The sequence below is a fragment of the Schistocerca nitens genome, chromosome 4 (genome assembly GCF_023898315.1).
Source record: "Schistocerca nitens isolate TAMUIC-IGC-003100 chromosome 4, iqSchNite1.1, whole genome shotgun sequence".
Lineage (NCBI taxonomy): Eukaryota > Metazoa > Arthropoda > Insecta > Orthoptera > Acrididae > Schistocerca > Schistocerca nitens.
This window is the reverse complement of record NC_064617.1, coordinates 283,862,660-283,870,628: the sequence shown is the minus strand read 5'-3', so window position 1 is coordinate 283,870,628 and position 7,969 is coordinate 283,862,660.

Below are 7,969 nucleotides of genomic sequence, written 5' to 3'. Positions count from 1 at the left end.
GATAACTTTCTCTCCTATCCTAAAAAGCAAATTGCTACAAACGTCTTTCCGTGATCTTTGAGGCATGGCAACTACTACAACCACCTCTCCTGAATCGTCAAACAAATACAAGCGAACGGCAAACAGAATATTAAGTAGTACAAACCAACATTATCTAGAAATAAATTCAGCAAAATGAACACTATTCTCCCTACCACATCATCAAATTGCCATACCGAACCAGGTGTGAAGTACCAAGATGTCACAGCACAATATTGGGCGACGATCGTCGGTAGTCAGCTACAGTCATCGAACTGCCATACTGTCCCAGGTGCGACAGCAAAGGAGTACCAAGACATCACTGTTTGTGCAGTAAACCACAGTCATCATCATCAGTTAAAAGTACCACTCCATGATGACAATGTCAACAAGTAAGACCCGGCATTGCATGCTAGAGTGCGTCTCTCATGATTTGTGACACCCATACAAATGAGTCGACGCCTTCCAGTATTTCAGTGGGGATAGTCGAGCACAGAAACTGACGCAGCTCAAAATGAAAAGACTGACAAAATACGAATGTAAAGAAAATGATATGTTTGTAAAAATATTTTTTTCCTTTTTGTAAAAGTAATTATTTTATGATATATGTAAAGAACATAATGTGATAGAGATCTTAAAATATTATGTGAAGAAAATTAATTAGTATAAGTAGATAATCTCAAATATCCCTGCAAAGCCAAGTTAGTTTTTTATATAAAAAAGGTTTTGGGTTTTGATTAATAATAGGTTAAAAGGGGATTGAATACAGAAAAACCACTTCTTCATTTTTAAAACAGTGACGCAACTAATGCCTAAATAAATAAAACAAAGACACATAACAGAGCTTTTGTGAACATTCACGCGAACCTTAACTAAAGAAAAGATATAACCACGCTAAAACATGATACACTGTGCACTAACGAGCTTAGAAAAATTAATATTGTAAAAACAAATTTTTGGAAATGAAAAAGAAAAACAGAGACACATACTGGCAACGACAAAGAGTAACAACCATTGTAAAGTCTATATTTGCCTAACAACAAAACATAAATTGTAGAATTAAAAAATAGAAACAATAGCTATAAAGAAATCATTAGAAAAAATTGTTAAGAATGGCTGAGAAAAGTTTATTGGAAAATCTAAAAGAACAATTTTTGCCTGACTTTGTCAATGTTTCCCTCGGCATTGACAAACCCCAGACAAAAATTTAGTCAGAAGGAGGGATGTATGTAAGATGTCCTGGTCTCCTGACCTTCATTGCTTACATGTTCCGCTCTCACAATCATATTCCGCACATCAAGACGCTTCATTCGAACCCAAACTCGATAAGATAAAGTCAATGTTGTACAAATTCATGTAAACGATATGCAAATAACTAGTAAATCGCAAATGCGCTCCGAGGTTGAAATAATCGAGGCTGGCGTACACACATACATTCCAGACACGACGGTCACAGGAGCTTTTAGTTCGGGAGAGCAACCGCACGCCAGGAAGTCGGTCCCAACCGATTTACATGAGCCGGTGACCGCCTGTAGAGCAGACAGCGTTTGCCCGAGTGAAAGGATGACCCCACGTTCGGCTTAAAAGCAAATTCCGCTACATTGTGTGGGATCTCCCAACCTACACATTCTTTACAAATATAGCACGCAGTTTCAGAGATTTTCACAGGGAGACAGCAAACGCCAAACGCCGATGCTACAGATTTCCAGATTGGTCGCCTTAAACGAAACGTCTTTCTCCCATTTTAGAAGAGCAATGCTGATTGGCAGACGATATTTCTGACGCCTTGAGCTGAAAGAGTAATAGAAGAGACCGAAAGATATACCCCCTCATGTCAGGCATGGAACGGGGCCGTTCCATTGTTGCTCTTGGAGTGAGAACACGTAACGAGAGCGTGCGCGCTCGTACGTGTACTCAAAGAGCGAGGAACAAGTCTCTCCTCAGTACTTCACTGGGAGAGCACCTCTGTCGAGAGTGAATCAGAGTGCGACTCTATATTGAGTCCTTGCGATTAAGCATTATTCACTGTGTTGGCCGACACTTATTGTGCAGTGTGAACGGACAGAGTTTTAGTTAAACTCCTGCGAGCGAATTTTTTAGTGGCATCGTGGTGGACTGGTTATCTGACCACTTTACCAAGCCAATAGTTAGACCAGGGGCGAATAGGAGTCCTCGACTTCATCAAGGCGTAGGGAGAGTTTGATTGGCGAAGGTCAATCCAGATAGAACGAGAGTTATCTTATTTGTCAGCAGCGAGCGGCGCAGACAGCAGTCATCGCAGCTTACAGTATTGTGCGCTACAGCTCTTGCGATCCCTATATTTCCTCCACCACAGTACACTTCACTGCATATCACACGTGGCAGCCTCAACCGTACCTAGCAACATTCTAACGAATATTAATTTAAGTTGAGTAGGTGCGGCTCTCAGCCATTCTGCCAAGTCAATAACGATCATAAACTTTGTATAGAAGTTTCATTAGCGAATCCTATCCTTAAGAGGTAACTTCACATTCCAAAAAGAACCCAGAAATAACGTGTTCAGTTCATAACTATAAGTGGCATTGTGATTTCTCAGAATTTTTGCAAAATAAATAATAATTTTCGTTAGTTTCATGTTTTTCTTACACTAACTAGCACTACTCCAGTACCAAGTATCCCACTAGTTGCGTAAGAAATTTTGTGAATTTTTGTGTCATTTCCTTACAGCGGACGACTCCAGAAGATATTTATTGTTAGAAGTTTTTCAGGCATTTCTCTTTAGAACGTTAGGAGCGTCTGTCTGACTTCTGTAGCAGTGTGGGGGTGGAAATTGCATTTTGCCGGAGCCACAGGGTAAAGGGCACATCTCAGATTAATCCATTGCGCCGAATGACAGAATTGCAACCCCACGCTCAGAAGTTTTTCGGGTGAATCACTAGGTCACAAATGCCGCCACCGGGGTGAAAGGCGGCTCTAAACGTGCAGCGCGCCACGGTCACAGGCTGGTGGGAGCAGTATTATGTTTTGGGAGACATTCTGCTGCACTGGCCTAGGACCTGTATTTGTAATCGAAGCCACGCTGACAGCTTCGAACGACCCGCATTCATGCTTGATATCTTCCTCAACGACGATCTCATCTTTCAGCACAAGTGTCGGTGTTTCGGAGCCAGAACCGCGCTTCAGTGGTTCGAGGAGCCTAATAGTGAACTCAGGTTGATGCCTGGGCAACCAAATTCGCCTAATGTAAATCATATGGAAAACATCTGGGTCGCTATCAAGTGCCATGATCGCGTACACAAATCAGCGGACCGTTATTTATGCGATTTATATGATCTGTGCGTAGATATCTAATTACACATACCTCCACAAACCTAGCAAATTAGTGATACGCAGAATCTGAACGTACCTGCAACATTACTCGTATATCATTGTACGACACATAGTTCAGGATATATGACGTCATAAACATTAAACCCAAGGCCACAATATGCGTGGTCGGGCAGCGTATTTCCTTTTCCGTGTTGAAAGGAGGCAGCGGTGCCTTGAAACACGCTTGGGTTTGTAACGCTAATTCCCTTTCTAAAGCCGTGTTCAATTCAAGGTTCGCATTCTACAATCGTACACGGGTTTATAATTACCCTGCACACTAATTGAGCGCGACAAATCTGTGTTTCCTTATTGGGGCACATTTTGTGTGTGGTGAATGAGCAGTAAAACGCAAACTATTGAAGTATTTTCTGTTAGGGCTACATAGCACACAAATCAAACTAAGTTCAAAGATCAATACAATATGTAAGGCAATCATCATAATTAGGTAAATATACAATTATAATAATATATTTATACAATGTTTCTTAGCATGAGGTTCATTATCATCAATATTTGACGCAATTTTGTGAACGCGTTTTCTTTTCATCAGTTCAGACTTGACTGCTCGAGCTGACTGAATCCTCCCGTTGCCACGTGGAAGATCCTATCCTTCACGGCGAAACTTCGATGTAGGTTAAACATTACTTTTTCGAGATCTTCGCTAGTTATTGTATGCTATAATACTTGATGGAGTCTGCGACAGATCAGATCCAGACTTGGTGAGAATTTTTGTATGTTCAGCATTTGAATTCCTTTCCAAGGTATCAGTAATTCGTTACACTGGGCTTTAATATTTTGAACAGGATTGTCAAAGTTTCCATTATTGATAGTTACGCTGCTTTGTTCTCGATTTATGGGAAGTTGAAATGTTTCTGGTACTTCATCTAGTACAGTAGAGTCAATTTGGCTGCTTTCATTATTTGCATTTGATCCACCGGTAATATTTTCGAATAAAGATGCTGAATATTGGTCACTCAGGGCGCATTTTGCAAATTGTTGGCCATTACAACCATTTAAATGTAGTGATGTAGTAAATACAGTCGCCGGCCGGAGTGGCCGAGAGGTTCTAGGCGCTACAGTCTGGAACCGCGCGACCGCTACGGTCGCAGGTTCGAATCCCGCTTCGGGCATGGATGTGTGTGATGTCCTTAGGTTAGTTAGGTTTAAGTAGTTCTAAGTTCTAGGGGACTGATGACCTTAGCAGTTAAGTCCCATAGTGCTCAGAGCCATTTGAACCATTTTTAAATACAGTCCCATGCTTTTTTTTTCTGCGGCACAGAGATGTTTACAGAATCGGTCCCCAACTCCACTTGGACAATCACACGTTGCCATTTAACCCTCAGTAATGTACAGATTAGTCTTCTCTTTGGCGAAGTAAGTATTGCCATCCACGTGTACAATATCTAGCTTGCCAAATTTTTCGTATGATTTCTCGCTCACCCATTGGCAAACTGAAACAAGTTTTTCTTGTGTAATACCTAAAGGCCTTCACGATAAGGTCCACTAACGCACACACATTAAAAACTTTACAGTGCTGCAGTACTGCGTCTTTAAAAATTCGCCGACCGATGTGGCCGAGCGGTTCTAGGCGCTTCAGTCTGGAACCGCGCAACCGCTACGGCCGCAGGTTCGAATCCTGCCGCAGGCATGGATGTGTGTGATGTCCTTAGGTTAGTTAGGTTTAAGTAGTTCTAAGTTCTAGGGGACTGATGACCTCAGATGTTAAGTCCCATAGTGGTCAGAGCCATTTGAACCTTTTTTTTTTAAATTCGTACTGAAAATACACAGTAATTATTCGTGTTACTCCCCTGTGTTAAGATATTGGTGCGATATGCTTAATACGTCTCCTCAGGGACGCCGTCCCCACAAATGTGTTAGGTATTTTCCAAATTTTTTTCTTCACTTTCTCCTCATTTAATAAACCAGGCATTTTGACTTCGGCTTCTTGCATTGTACTGGCATACATCACAGTTCGAAATTTCCGCATAACTAGTTGTCGATCGTCTTTAACAAAGTCATGATCACTTTTTCACAACCAACGCCAAAGAGCTTAATTAATACGGAATATGCACAGAAGTAACCTACTGTTTGGAAGAACAGCTCGTAAGGCATTCCTTTCTGTGCTGCAGTCATCAGTCATAACTATTTTTGGGTGAAAAACCTTCTGGCAAGTTTCCTCTTAATAATATTTTGCAGACTGGAGGCATGTATGTAATTTTCTTGAGACTGACTGAGAGGACATGTATGTAATATTCTTGAGACTGACTTGTGTGCAAATTGACAAGAACGACAAAGCACTAATTTCGTTGCAACAAATATAAATGTAACACGGGCATTTGTTTGATCACAAGATACACTTGTATCAATTGACACCATCTCATTAGCCAAACCAGCCATAATAGGTGTTATTATAACGCACGCAGTTGGTTCTTCTTTGACAAAAATATATACATTTCTGTTAGATAACTCAGTCTTCTTTTGATTTAAAATGTCAATAACATCACTGATGTCTCGTGTCCCGTAAGTTCGATGACGCCATTGTTCAAATAGATTAGTAACTTGACAGTCAAGTGGATTTTTTTGTTCATTATACAATACAATGTAAGAGTTTCTCTCACATTTCTCGATTATAGCTATTTCATGATGAGATTCGGCTACTTCAGCTGTCATACCATCTTCAAAATATCTTATACTGTCTTTTAGAACAACGCTGAAGACTCAACGCTTGTGCCACGTCCACTCGATGGAAATGATTATAATTAATCTCTATAAGGATATTCAGTTCCTGTGCCATTAATGGGGAACTTTTTAAGCTACTCTTAGTTACTTTTAAAACTTGATTCCTATATTTGCTTTACAATTAAAGTTTCTAATTGTGTCTTTCTTGTTGCCTTTGTTTTTGTTTTGTCCGATAGATGACAATAATACACTTTTTTAAAATCATATCGTACCCGCTGTGAATAACGTCTCATCATAATCCAATTTGTTTGAGTTGACTCCAAAAATTTTTCAATAAATAACCACACTTTGCGTCACCTTCACAAGACAAAGAGCATTGAATTTTACATTGATAATTATCATTGTCTTCATGTCCTTCAAAAGTTCCACATTAACCGACAGCACACGATGAAAACAACCTCAAACGCCGCACAGTGAAAAACAAACTTGATTGACGGACGAAACGCGAGCGGCGTGAAACGAGTGCGCGAACATCATGGCTATGTTCCATGAATCGCCTTAATCACGTGTTTGGAAGAAAAGTTTGCGCTTCAAACCCGTGCACGATGGAAGACGCATCCTTGAAACTGACAGTTTAGAGAGGGAATTAGTGTAACAAAACCGTGCGTGTTTCAAGGCACTATTACCTCCTTCTGAGTCGGCCAGAGTGACCGAGCGGTTCTAGGCGCTACAATCTGGAACCGCGCGACAGCTACGGTCGCAGGTTCGAATCCTGCCTCGGGCATAAATGTGTGTGATGTCCTTAGGTTAGTTAGGTTTAAGTAGTTCTAAGTTCTAGGGGACTGATGACCTCAGATGTTGAGTCCCATAGTGCTCAGAGCCATTTGAACCATTTGAACCTCTTTCTGAACACGGAAGAGGAAATATACATGCGGGCGTGGACGCATAGCTATAAAAGAATACCTTGACAACGTTGCGTTTCTCTGTTAGTACTTTTAATAAAGAGAGAGTACGATCTCCTTACGGCTGCCAGGAGGATATTGTACAAGGAAAAAAATTTTGGTAATTTTATCCATGCTCATTAAAGTGTGCGGAACTGTTCTGTAACTTCCACCTACAGGGTGACAATTATTGAACTGTATGAGAAAAACGTAAATTAGTTACAAACTACGGCGGGCACATACTTTATTCAACATGTGAACGTCGCTACAGTTATTCGAATTTAGGTTATGACATGTTCGATATGCCTGCCATCATTGGCGATGATGTGGCGCAGATGAATTCTGCATGACCCGCTTAAGTGTCAGTAGATCGATGCTGTCGATGACCTCATGAAAGGCTGTTTTCAGCTCAGCAGTTGTTTTGGGATTATTGCTGTACTCCTTGTCTTTAAAATAACCCCACAAAAAGGTGTCGCATATGTTCAGATCCGGAGAATATGGCGACGAATAGAGGCCCATGGCAGTGGTCTCTGGGTACCCCTGAAGCAGAATGTGGTCCCCAGAGTGCTCCTCCAGGACATCTCAACTGCTTCGATGGGGTCTAGCTCCGTCTTGCATGAACCACATCTTGTCGAAACCAGGGTCACTTTGGATAATGGGGATGAAATCATCTTCCAAAACCTTCACGTACCGTTTGGTAGTCACTGCGCCATCAATTAATCCGTGGCTGGATGTTGCACACCATACAGTCACCCGTTGAGGATGTAGAGACTTGTCCATCGCGAAATGCGGATTTTCAGTCCACCAAATGCCCCAATTTTGCTTATTGGCGAACCCATACAAATGAAATTGGGCTTCGTCGCTAATTCCCATCATGCCCCACGGCCAGCCGTGTAGTTTGAGCGTCCTACGTAAACCGTTCAGAAGTTACGTTGACTTTATTTCATATTGTTCAGTAATTGTAACCCTGTACATCACGCGTG